We start from the raw sequence: 13,245 nt of genomic DNA on the forward strand, positions 1-13,245 counted from the left end.
TATCAGAGGACTGCACATCCTCACGCACTGTCTTGTGACGTGCAGCACCCTCTGTGGGAGGAGTATACTTCCTCATCCTATTGCGCTTAACCACAGGACTTGTTCTGGCCAAAAGAATGTGAGCAAATGTGAGGTGTACTACATCTGAGAAGCTTGAAGAGCTACTGAGAATTCTGACTATCCTTTCCCTCTGCCTTGAGAACAACATGTCATAAATACAGACTGTTTCTTCAGCCTCAGACCTGAATGAAAAGTCATGAGAAGTAGAGCCACAGCAAACCCACACATGACACATAAAGTCAGCCTGATGTAAACATTTGGTTTACATCACGGAGATCTGGAGATTATTACCACAACAAAATTAACACATATACCAAAATACGTCTTGTTGCTTCCAAATGAATACAAGATTTTTTTTAAACCAAAGGCATGTAGAAAAGAGCAGAGAAGTCATTCTCAAGAAAGTGCTACAGAGCAATCATAGAAGCACTGAGGTGCTGAGATTGCTGTTGTTCTTATTCCGGGCAGTCAGGAACTCCTCTATATGAGCAATACCTCAACTGCTAATTGAAGTACTCTGGGCGCAGAAGGACTTCTGCACAAACCCCTGCACTAAGAGACATGGCCAAACTTTACAGTGGCTTCTAGCAGCCTCAGGCTCTGTTCCTGGAATGACCCAACCACCTTGTGAGTTCCCGTCTGCAAAAGCTAAAGGTAGTCAAAAGAATTTGTTCTAGTCTACACCTAACAATTGATCTCAGACCCCCCGTTTCTTAGGGCATTTAGGAGAAGGGCTTACAATTATGAATCCTTCCTTTGCCCCTGGAGACGTATATGTTATCTTCTACAAATACAACTCTGGAGTGTCTTTCTTAAGGATCTGAAAGCCATTCCTTTCAAATATAATCATCAGGAAGGATAGGGCCTTCCTCTCCTAGTAGCTGTGGGAGGATAGAACCCTAACAGGTAATTGCCAGGCAGTAGGCACAGCTAGCCTAATCCATTTACGTTGAGCAATCCTTTACAATTTTTCACTTCCCTGATGCCCTGGCTCCTCTGGTCCTTATTCTCCCTTTAAAGCACCCAATCACCTTTGCACGAATAAGAATGGAGCTCAGCTCTTTCCTCTACTAACAGTAGTGAGAGAATAAAATCTGTTTTCACCACTTTAACTCATGGCTGGCTTTGTCTATCTTTTGACAAAGTACACTGGTATCTAGTTTTTAAATGACCATCTTACATTAAGGTATGCATCACAACATGGGTATTTTTATAGGATTCTACTTTCCATATAATAATAATAGTAGTAAGTAGCATTTACTATATTTACATTTACTGTAAAAGGTTGACACTTTACAATTATTCACTTTTTTCAGGATTTATTCATGTGTTAATGATGTGGAGGTCCTAAATCAGCAGATAAGAGATTCTCTTGACCTTCTCATGATTGCAAGATTGCCACTGCCACTACAAGCATGAAATCCTTACGCCAGCCTTCATAGCAGGGAAAGGAGGAGGAAGGTGCACAAAGGGAGATTTCTTCACATATTTGTCTTTTTTAACTAGGAATCAAGCAAAGTATTTTCCATAAAATTGGAAATAAGCTTTTCATATCACATTACCACCTCTAGGCCAGGAACTGGGTCCTCCTTCTTTGAAATCAGGGATCTTTGCCAATACCTGAACAAAACCATAATTTTTACTGGAAGAAAGGAGAAGAGCGAGCATGGCAGACTATACTTTTCACTCAAATTGCTCTCCTTTCCATCTTGAACTCATGTCTAATTCCTAGGGAAGGGTAAGTGTGCTACCTAAATAAGTAAACAGAAAAAAAAATGAATTCATATAGGAAGAAGCTGCAAATTGTGCACAGTATTTTTGCCAGCAGTTTTAACAGTAAAATCAAAGCACCAGTGCCGTCAATATTGGGCATTGTCAGACCCAGCAAGAAAGTCAACACATATCAAGAGCAGTGATGTGTGCCTTCAGTGGTCATCAGCAGTGTTGTTGCAATTTTTGGTGTTGGCAGCAACAGGAGATAGCCTCACAGCACTCCAGAACAAGAAAGAAGAAAAATGGCCAATGGTCAGGTCTGGTTCAAGGAATGCATGTAAGATACCCTCTGAAAACTCCCAGATCTATTTGAACAGGCATTTGAAGGAGCCTGGAGTTCTACAGAGCCAGGGGGGCAAAGCAACAACGTCTGTATTGAGACTGTTGCTGTGAACTATATTTACTCCCAGGCTAGTATGATCTGGGCTTGATTTTCTTGCTTCAATGCCTTCACCCTAGGAGTGCAGCTAAGGCTAAGATTTACAGTAATTCTTCAGATTATTTTCCTCCCTAGGGCTCACTCTGGTGTGTGCCTTTTGACATTTAGATAGTTTTGTACATGAGTTTCACCGTAAGTAACTAATAAATACAGGTCACTGAAAAAAAGAAACATTGAAATACGTATAATCTAAGTGAATTCAAGTTTTCTAAAGAAAGAGAAAAAGATGATTAAAAGTAATAGCCAAGAAATAAGCAATTTCCAGTACAAAAAGTTGAGAGCTAGGGGGCTTAAAAGTCCCAAAATAAGCAGCTGGAAAGTACACATCTGAAATTGTGAAAAATCAACAAAAACATTAGGTCTCATTTCGACACATACTACCTCCAGTTTTTTAGACAATAGCTTTCAAAAGTTTAAAAACATGTTTGAGAAGATTATGGGTAAAAAATATATATATTTGTAGCCCTGTTTTCTTCAGATAACATAATTCTGAACTCTGAACTTCAAATAATATAGACCTGTAACACAATCAAAATGAAGGATGCAAGGATTTCTCTTTTGGGCTAATATAGCCTATATCTCCTTCTTCAACAAAATGTTCCTGACCACACATCCTGACTCTAATTTGGTTTCTCTGTTCTATCGGGTTGTTAAAGCCAAAAAACAAACGAGTAAGAAAATTGATTTCATGAAGACTCTAGCAATAGAGAGAGCATTCCAGATCCAAAGATCAGAGTTTTTTTTGGCCTTAGACTTTTATAGAGACAAGTCGACAAGTTATAAGTGGGGTGATTTACGGTTGGAACTGTTTGGCAATCAAGCAGTTTTATTCAGTCACTAAACAGGAAATGATTATCTCTGACTAGCTAGTTTTAGGGAACAGTTCTAATTTCAGCTAATCATGCAGAAGACAAAGAATGAGGAGTTCAAGGGTTTGTGTCTGGCCTTGTTAGCAGGTTCAGGCAAGAACAGACAGATGTATTTGGCCTTGTCACAGGTAAACAAGGGGTCATCCATGAGTCTTTTGAGTCATGAGAAAGAATGGACAGCAAGTCTTCTCTAAGTCTTATGAGGAAGGGTGGTTGTCTGCAGTAAACAGTTTCCCAAAACACAAAGGGTGGAGGGATTGCTTGACCTTCATTGTTTTTCAGAAACACAGAGCTCAGGTAAAGTTCAATACTGTCAGTCCCTCCTTTGCATTAAGGTGAATGAGTATCATTTGCTGCTGAGCAACTCCGTGGCAATCATAAACCTCCTGAGTGGAGGGAAGCAGCGTCTTGAGGACTCTTTTCAAAATCAGTTAATAAATTTGTTGAGAGTTGGTAGCAAAGATCAATTGTTTCAGAGTCCTGGGAGATCAGGCATCTTAAAAGAGTGATGCCTGAAATATAAAAGGATGTTGTTCAGGAAAGAGTTAACATAGCAGGCCCGAGACTGATCCTCAGAAAGGCCTGCTTGCAAGGTTGGCCCTTGGCTGGCATCTGGGAACCTGAATGATAAACACTTTCCAACACTAAAATAAAACTTTCCCTAAATGAAAAGGGTGGCTCACAATGGCTAAACTTTTTGTATAGTTAAGGGGGTCTATACTATACCTGCTTTCTTTCTCGGAGTCTGGAATTTTGGTACTTAGTAGACAGAAGGTCCCCCATATGGCCAGCCACCAATAAGAACTTTGAGCACAGAGACTCTAATAAACTTCCTTGGTAGACAGTAATTCATGTATTTTGTAACATTTTGATACCAGGAGAATTATGCACACCCTTTGCGACTCCACTGGGAGAGCACTTTTGGAAACTTCACCTGGTTTTCTCTGGAACTTTTCCCATGCACGTTTTTCCTGTGCTGACTCTTCTTTGTACATTTTCACTATAATAAATCTTAGCTGTGAGTACTACATGACAAGTCCTGCAAGTCCATCTAACAAATCATCAAAACTAGGGGCAGACTTGGGGATCCCCAACAGAAATATTAATATAAAAGATTGTAGTAAAATAAAAACCCATTAGTTGAATCCTGAGGGTATCTACTCCAGCAAATTCCAAGAGGTGGGTGGATGGAAATCTTTCAACCATACATCACTGCTTGTTGAACTTCCTGAACCTAAGACGTCTATGCTCTTGGTGATGTTATCCACTGTCACGGTTACGTCTCATATAAGGACAAGCATGACCTGAGCATTTCACCAGATTTCATAAGTGGCCCAGGGAACAGCTCATCCAGAGAGAAATCTGGCCTGTGAATGATGTTTTGTCATGATGAATCTTTTGAGGTATATATCAGATTGTCAGACTGTATCTCAGAGTTTGTTCAGATACTGGGAGAAAAGGCCAGTTACGGAGAAACCTAACCTGAGTCCTGACAGGGATCTGAGTAGTCAAGATTTAGTTCTTGGGTAAGTCAGGCATGATGGAGAAAGATTGGAAATGTTAGTTCAGAAGGCTGTATCCAGATACTGAAAATAATATGGACTGAACTGTCCCCTCAAAATTCATAGGTTGAAGCTCCAACCCCTCAATGTGACTGTATTTGGAGAAAAGGCCTTTAGGGAGGTAATTAAGGTTAAATGGGTCCATAAGGATGGGACTCTAATCCAACAAGACTGGGGTCCTTATAAGAGGAAGAGACACCAAGAACGTATGCACACAGAGGGAAAGGCCATGTGAGGACACATAGAGAAGACAGCCATCTGTAAGTCAAGGAGAGGCCTAACCAGAGACCAACCCTGCCAGCAATTTGATCTTAAGAGTTCCAGCCTCTAGAACTGTGAGAAAATTATTTTGTTGTTTAAGCAGCCCAGTCTGTAGTATTGTTATGGCAGCATGGGCTGACTAATACAGAAGGAAAATAAAATAATTGGAAGTTTGGGTAATGGCTGTCAATTTATGCAGGATCTAGTTCAATTTATATGTAGGTACCCAAACTGAATTTTCCAGTGGGGGAGGAAGTCAATTAAATTTCAGCCAGGGGCTGGCCTAATGGTGCAGCGGTTAAGTGCGCACGTTCCGCTTCGGCGGCCCAGGGTTCGCTGGTTAGGATCCCGGGTGTGGACATGGCACTGCTTGGCAAGTCATGCTGTGGTAGGCATCCCACATATAAAGTAGAGGAAGACGGGCACGGATGTTAGCTCAGGGGCCAGACTTCCTCAGCAAAAAGAGGAGGATTGGCAGCAGTTAGCTCAGGGCTAATCTTCCTCAAAATAAATAAATAAATAAATTTCAGCCAGAGTTCCACCTCCAGAATGGCAGTGTGAAGAGCTCTGTGGACCTACTTCCTAGTGAAAAAAGTATAAGTGGTAAAAATTACTTTAAAAAACAACAATTTAAAGCCTCTGGAAATTGATCTAAGAGCTTACAGCAAATGAAATAACATTTCTTGAAGAGAATATGCTCAAACTCAGTAAAAACAGTAACGGCTGTGGGAATTTGAACTATAATCCACTCTCATCCTACTCTCTCCCAGCTCACTGTGATGTAAATTCCACTCCAGGAGGGTGCAGCTAAGAGCGCAGAACTCCTCTACCCCAAGCTACCAATTTGAAGGTTACAATATCTTCAAGGGAGGAGCAAGGTGCCAAGGTTTCTCACTTCCCTTGTGTTGATGATGCTAAAGTCCAGGCAAATGAAGTCAAAAGGTTGGGGCTTCATTGCTCCACCCAATCCCCACTCATAGCATGCAGGGTCTACTTCAAGTACGGCACACTGATAATACTGGGGCCCTGACTGCCCTCACCTCACGTCATTCATAAGGTGGAGATTCATACCAAGAGAGGCCAGCTGAGAAGTCCAGAGTTACCTCCCATACTCAAATCCATGCTCTGAAAGCATGTTCACATCCCAAATCCATAGCCATGGATCAGAGATTTTTCAGAGACAGGGAAAAGTCTTAAGAATGGAGAGCACAGAAGCTCTCCTAAAAGCAACTGACTTTTAGGGGAGAGGAGACTCAAGCCTAAGGTCACTCTCAGAATGGAAATTTTGGTGGTAAGCAGTCAAGAGGAGAACAGTAATATCATGGTAACAAGCTAAACGATAGGCCAGCTACTTTATGAAAGAACAGAGAAAAAAGAATAAGAATAATGAACAGAGCCTCAGAGAAATGTGGAAAACCATTAAGTAAATCAACATACACAAAATGTGAGTTCCAGGAGGGAACAAAAGGAGTAAAAAAATATGTTCAAAGAAATAATGACTGAAGGCTTCCAAAATTTGATGACAAACTTTAATCTATACATCCAAGAAGCTCAACAAAGTCCAAGCAGGATAAATACAAAAAGACTCACACTGAGATACATTCTCAAAAAGTAATATTGGATTGGTGATCAAGGTTAACATCAACAGTGATACGTCATGTTGATATCATGCACCCTTGAGATGACGTGATGAAATGCCGTTACTGTTTTTACTGAGTTTGAGCATATTCTCTTCAAGAAATGTTATTTCATTTGCTGTAAGCTCTTAGATCAATTTCCAGAGGCTTTAAATTGTTGTTTTTTAAAGTAATTTTTACCACTTATACTTTTTTCACTTCTGTGGTCTTCCTCCCTAGAACTTATAAGGCCAGTCATCATGAGGAAAATTATCATAGAAATCCTAATTGAAGGATATTCTAAAAATTACCTGATCAGCACTCCTCCAAATTGTCAAGATCAAACACAGGGAAAGTCTAAGGAACGGTCAAAAGTCAAGAGGAGTCTAAGGGGACATGACAACTAAATGTAATGTGGTATCCTGAGTGGGATCAAAGAACAAAAAAAAACAGCATTAGGTAAAAAGTATAAAAATCTGAAGAAAGTATGCACTTTAGTTAATAATGTATACAATATTGGCTAATCAATTGTTAGAAATATACAATTGCTAATGTTGGTTGTTAATTACAGGGAAACTGGGTACGGGTTTTAAGAGAACTCTCCGTACCATAGTTGCAATTTTTTTTTTTGTAAATTTAAAAGTGCTCAAAAAATTTTAAAAAGTATTTTAAAAAGTGAATTGGAGTTAGGGCTTATAATTCTGTACCCAATTCCAACATGTGGAAAATTTTCCCCACATCAAGCAATTCTTGGAGACCAGCTGGGCATCCGACATTCAACTCAATTCTGACACCATCCGCCTCGAGAAAGCATCAGATCCCACAGGTTAAGGGTTCAGTCCTACAAGACTGCCTCCCGACCCCTGCCACTTCAGAAGCCAATCACAAGTCCAGATTGTCACCAGGGCTTCTGACTGACCAATTACAGATCAGAGGTTCCAACAACCCCTTCCTTGAGTTTAATTTGCTGGAGCAGCTCAGAAAAACATTTTACTTACCAGTTTACTGGTTTATTATAAGAGGATATAACTCAGAACAGCCAGATGGAAGAGATGCATAGGGCAAGCTATGAAGAAATGGCCAGGAGCTCCCACACCCTCTCCAAACACACCACTCTCCCTAAACCGCCATGTGTTCATGAACCTGGAAGCTCTCCGAACTCTGTCCTTTTGGTCTTTTATGGAGGTTTCATTACATTGGCATGTCAATTAAATTATTGACCTTTGGTGACTGAATTCAATCTCCAGCTCCGCTCCCCTTCCCAGAGGTCTTGGGTGAGGCTAAAAGTCCCAACCCTCTAATCACAAGGTTGGTTCCCCTGGCATCTAACCTTCATCTTCAGATGCTTTCCTAAATTCACTACATTAACACAACGAGAGACACCTTTATTGTTCTCATCACAGTTAATTCCCAGAGTTTAGGAGCTGTATCAGAAAAGGGGACTAAGATCAAATATGTGTTTCCGATTATGAAACACAATCACACTCCATCCCCTGTTCCTCAAACAGGGATCCCTCATAGCAAAATAATCTTAAAAGATACTGGCACATTACTAGAATCTCATTCAGTCATTAGTAACTATCCAGTCCATTACCATATCACATGAAGTTATCTCCCAGGGGAAGCCACTCAGGTTTGTAGGCTTCCATTCAATCTTGTACCAAAAGCAGGAGTGGTGTCAGCAATATATGGCTTCACCCTTTCAAGCATCTGGTAAAACTGACCTAAGAGACAATATCATCTCTTCCTCTGAACCTCTTTCAAGGTGTTAATGTAATATTGTAATTTTCCTCATTACATAAACAATTTATTCATTCCTTTACCCACAGCTACTATTTTTTCTTCTCTCCATTTATACCCAAACTTTTCCACCTTTGGAAGGGACATTAGGTTGGGCCACAGCGTTGGTCTAAATTGCAGGCAGCAATAATAGTCAAGCAAATGCCTCTCCCTCGACCCACTCTCATTCATATAGGGTAAGGTTACAAGCTGCAGAACTAGTGGACTCTCTTTACCACCAGGCAATATAGCTGCATTCACTGTTAGCCCCAATTTTGCCAGATGGAGTAAAGGCATATCCTGCCCCATCGGGGTCTCAGGAATTGTGACATAAAGGTTAAAAACAAGGTTACAGTTCCTTGCTTAGGAATCATCCCTGTCTCCAGCCTTTGTAGTTGCAGCCCTGGTCCTGTGATCACTGCACCAAGTAGGAAAAAAGAAAAAGTTGAGGTGATGTGGGATAGAAAGAATAAAAAAGTATAGTCATTATACGAGTACCCTCCCTTGACAAGAATTACACAGTCATACCAGCATCCTTCCCCACCCGCTCTTCCCCTGATCCACCAGAAAAACAGAGAAATCTATCCTGTGGGGACTGGAGAAGTCAATAAAAACCCAAACATGGGAAATTTTACCACTGTTCAATTCTTCCAGCACCACTAGGAAAACAGCAGGCAATTCAGCACACCATGCTGATGTTTTTACCTTCTTCTTTCAGAATGGTGGCCTTCCCAACAGGATATTGTCCATTCACCCTGGAACTGATGTCCACAAACCAAGCAGCTCATTGTCAATCAGGTGAGGGCTCATTATAGGGGACTGTCCAAGAGACAACAGAATCCAGCAGTTCCTCACACGGTTCCAGAGACAGTCCTAGGGAAAAGAGCCTCCCTGCTTGTGAGTTATCTCCTCCTTGCAGTCTCCCAATAACAACATCCTGTATAAAACCCTTTTCATATTGTAGAACTCTTCTGGGCACTGCCATCCCATTACAGCATTTCTCTGACATCATCCTAGACATACTGGATATTTCAAGTTTTAAGATAATTTTATGTCCTTCACCCATCAGGTTAGCTCCAGTTAATAATGTCTAATAGCAAGGTAGTAAATATCCCTCAAATGGAAATTCTCTAATCCAAAGTCCCAGTAGTCACCGCTGGGTGGTGCTCACAGGTTTTTGCCCTAAGCCCGTCTCTGCTCTACATAAATAGGGCTATCAGAGAATTTGTCCCTAGCAGCACTTCAGCTTCTATTCTACACTGTGTGGGCTCAGGAAATCTTACTGGTTCCCATTTAGCATGTCCAATTAATATTGCCAGATTTACATGCCTTCTGTTTTACAATACTAGGAAGGGGTAACGCTCCCCAGTCAGATACAATACCGAGCCTCATAATACAATCAAGTAAAAGAGACATAATCACTTCATCTAAAGCCTGTTCAAACATATCAATTCTCCTACCAACTTTTACCTTAATTCCATCAACCCGTACATACTGTACCTGTAGCCTCTGTTAGGACTTTATCCACAGATTTTGGTTTTACAATACTAGGTAAGAAAAGTGTTCCCCAGCCAGACATCATCTCCATTCCCATAAAACATTCAGGTAAAGCTGACAAAACTTCTTGACATAATACCAGCTTGAACATTCCAACTTTCATAATCCTATCAATCATTACATTTTTACACCCTCTCAACTTAACTGTAGCCCGAGTCAGGGTTTCAACGATGGGTTTTGGTACCACAGTTCATGGGACTCCTGTATCAAGGTCTAGAAAGTTTTCTTCTCCAGCCCCTAACCATTTTACCCACTCTCTTGCAAAAGGCTTTGGATCCCCAGTGAGGGGTTGAGCCAAGAGACCCTGGCCCTTTAGTCAACCTGTATCTTAACTAATCTGTGTGACCACTGCCCTAAGCATTGCTGATCAGGTTTTTCATAGTAATATCTACCTTCCAGTTTTTCAAATTTCTCCAAACTGGGTAAATAGAGCAAATTTGTTTGGGGCCCGTTAATGTTGGGGGACTAATAGGGGGTCTCTTTGGCCCCCCAACCTTTGGTAGTGTTATATTAAAACCTTTGTTTTAACCCCATCAATGTCCATTTTATTCACTCCATTTCTTAATAACCAGTTAAAGATTTCCTCCTTGCTGGGAGGAGTCTAGTGACTCTCCCCTTCCTGTTTCCTTTGTTTCACTCCTACCAAAATTTGCTTTAGGGGCTGGCCCCGTGGCCAAGTGGTTAAGTTCACGCGCTCCGCTGCAGGCGGCCCAGTGTTTCGTTGGTTCGAATCCTGGGCGCGGACATGGCACCTTTCATCAAACCACGCTGAGGCAGCGTCCCACATGCCACAACTAGAAGGACCCACAATGAAGAATATACAACTATGTACCAGGGGGCTTTGGGGAGAAAAAGGAAAAAAATAAAATCTTAAAAAAAAATTAAAAAAAATTTGCTTTAGTCACCTTATTTCTTAATAACTTTATAAAAATTCCCACCTTGTTGGGAAGAGTCCCTTGACTCATCCCTCAGTCTCTTGCTAATTAACCTAATGTTTTTATTAGTATCTGTAAGGCCCATGAGGGGAAGCCCAGATAGCAAATTCAAAAAGGCTTCCCAAACCATTTTTTGGTTTTGCAGCAGCTGGGTTATATGGGGTGCCCATGTGAAAGGGGCCCCCTTAACCACAGCATTTACCATGACCTGGGTAACGGGCATATTCAGTGGACGAATATCCCAGTCACCATAAAGCCAGTCCCACATGTCTTGCATACGAAACATGTCAGCTACTTCATCTGGGGTGTTCCACTTCTAATTTATAGGGGGAGTTGGGCAGTCCCCTTTCTCAAGGTAAACAGACCTTACAGTGGCTTTTATCCAGTCCACCAGGCTGGCTGTTCCTTTGGGAATAACCTGCTTTGTGTGTGGATCACCTATAGCTATCTGTGATTGTTCCATAGTGAGCTGTGAATCCTCTATTAACCCAAACATGTTCTTCCACTCTCCGGCATTCAAAACCATAGACACAGCTCCTAACTTGCTTACTCTCATAATCCATTTTAGTAAGGCTCCTCAGAAAGCTCACGATACTGATCCACGAAATGAAATAATTCCTTCACGCTTTACCCTGATTTCAATGTTTTCTTGGTTTTGCTCTTTGCCCACACTGACTTACCTTCTTGGTGACCAGAGGACTTAGAGGCTCTGTTGTCCCTGCACAATTTTTACCTAGGGCAGCAGCTCTGATGCTAGTGGCCCAAGCTCAGACTCACTGAAATCTGAGTTTGATCTAGAATCAAGGTCCTACCCAGCACTCACTTAATTTCCTTTTAGCTATTACAGAACAACAACTAAGGGATTGTATATTTCCTCTTTTTCTTATTAGTTTGCATTTCCTTATACATGAGAGAACTACCTCCCTTGGAGCTGGATCAATCCCTAAATTCCACTGGTAATTGTTATCTTTAGTAACTGATAGAAGCACAGCTGCTGCTCCTTACCAAGGGTGACCACGTGGCAACCCGGCCACCCAGGAACCAAAGGTCCCTCCCTCCTCACCCTTTCATCTTATTTCCTCCCAAATCACAAGCTTCTGCAAGCCAAGGCCATTCTAGCAAATCCCACTTCTCTGACGCCAATTACACAATTCTGCACACAATTACGTGTAGAGGTTTTTCAACACACCAAGCAATTCTCGGACACCAGCTGGGTGTCCTACAATTCAACTCAATTCTGACACTATCTACCTAGAGATCGTCAGATCCCACAAGTTAAGGGCTCAGTCCTACAAAACTGCCCCCCTCACAGCATCCCCACCCCCACCCCAACTTCAGACGCCAAGTGCTCAAGGCCAGCTTGTCACCTGGGCTTCTGACCTACCAGCTATAGATTAGAGGTTCCAACGACCCCCTCCTCGAGTTCTATTAACTTGCTACAGCAACTCAAAGAACCCAGAAAAACATTTTACTTACTAGATTACCAGTTTATATAAAAGGATATATAACTCAGGAACAGCCAGATGAAAAAGATGCCTACAGCAAGGTATGGGGAAAGGGGACAGAGCTTCCATGCCCTATGAAGGCGCACCACTCTCCCCAAATCTCCAATCCGAAGCTTTTCAAAGTGGAGGCTCTCCAAACCCAGTCCTTTTCGGGTTTTATAAAGGCTTCATTTACATAGGTATACTTGATTAAATCACTGCCCATTGGTGATTAAACTCAATCACCAGTCTCTGTCCCCTCCCCAGAAGTCCTAGGTGGGGCTGCAAGTTCCAACCCTCTAATCATAAAGGTTGAATCCCCTGGCCCCCAGCCCCCATCCTTCGCTGCTTTCCAAAAGTTACTTCATTCACACAACAAAAGACACATTTATTGCTCTCTCCACAGTTAATTCAAAGTGTTTTAGGAGCTCTGTGACAGAAATAGGGACATAAACCAAATATATATTTCTTATTATAAATCATAATATCAGCCATCATTCTAGGTACTGTGGCATAAAACAGTAGAATTGAGGAACTGTAAGTAGTTGGGTAATCGTGGATCTTAGGGTACATGTGCAGGAATGGTGGGAAGTGAAAATGAGGAAGGACTCTCAATGTGGAGTTCATACTAAGGAGTAAGTCCTTTTATCTACAGATCAGAAAGGGAAAACAGCAGACTGCTTGAGTTTAAATCCTTACTCTGACTTTAATTAGTTGTAAAATACTTAACTTCTTTGTGCTTAAGTTTCTGTCTGTTAAATGGGAATGATGGTAATGCCTCTGAAAGGTAGCAGAATACGCCACGTTAAAATATGCCTCTTTGGCATAAGAGTTATTTTGAGCTGATTATTTTACGAAATAGCAGACACTGGAGAAGCTCTGAAAACTTTGTTCAAGAGAAATTTACATT

At 41.4% G+C, this 13,245-nt stretch overlaps 1 protein-coding gene across 1 annotated transcript in view; it reads left to right on the forward strand.

Moving 5' to 3' along the window:
• LOC100072210 (polyadenylate-binding protein 1-like) overlaps window positions 1-13,245 on the forward strand; it is a 61,442-nt gene that overhangs the window by 14,062 nt on the left and 34,135 nt on the right.

This window comes from Equus caballus, chromosome X (genome assembly GCF_041296265.1).
Source record: "Equus caballus isolate H_3958 breed thoroughbred chromosome X, TB-T2T, whole genome shotgun sequence".
Lineage (NCBI taxonomy): Eukaryota > Metazoa > Chordata > Mammalia > Perissodactyla > Equidae > Equus > Equus caballus.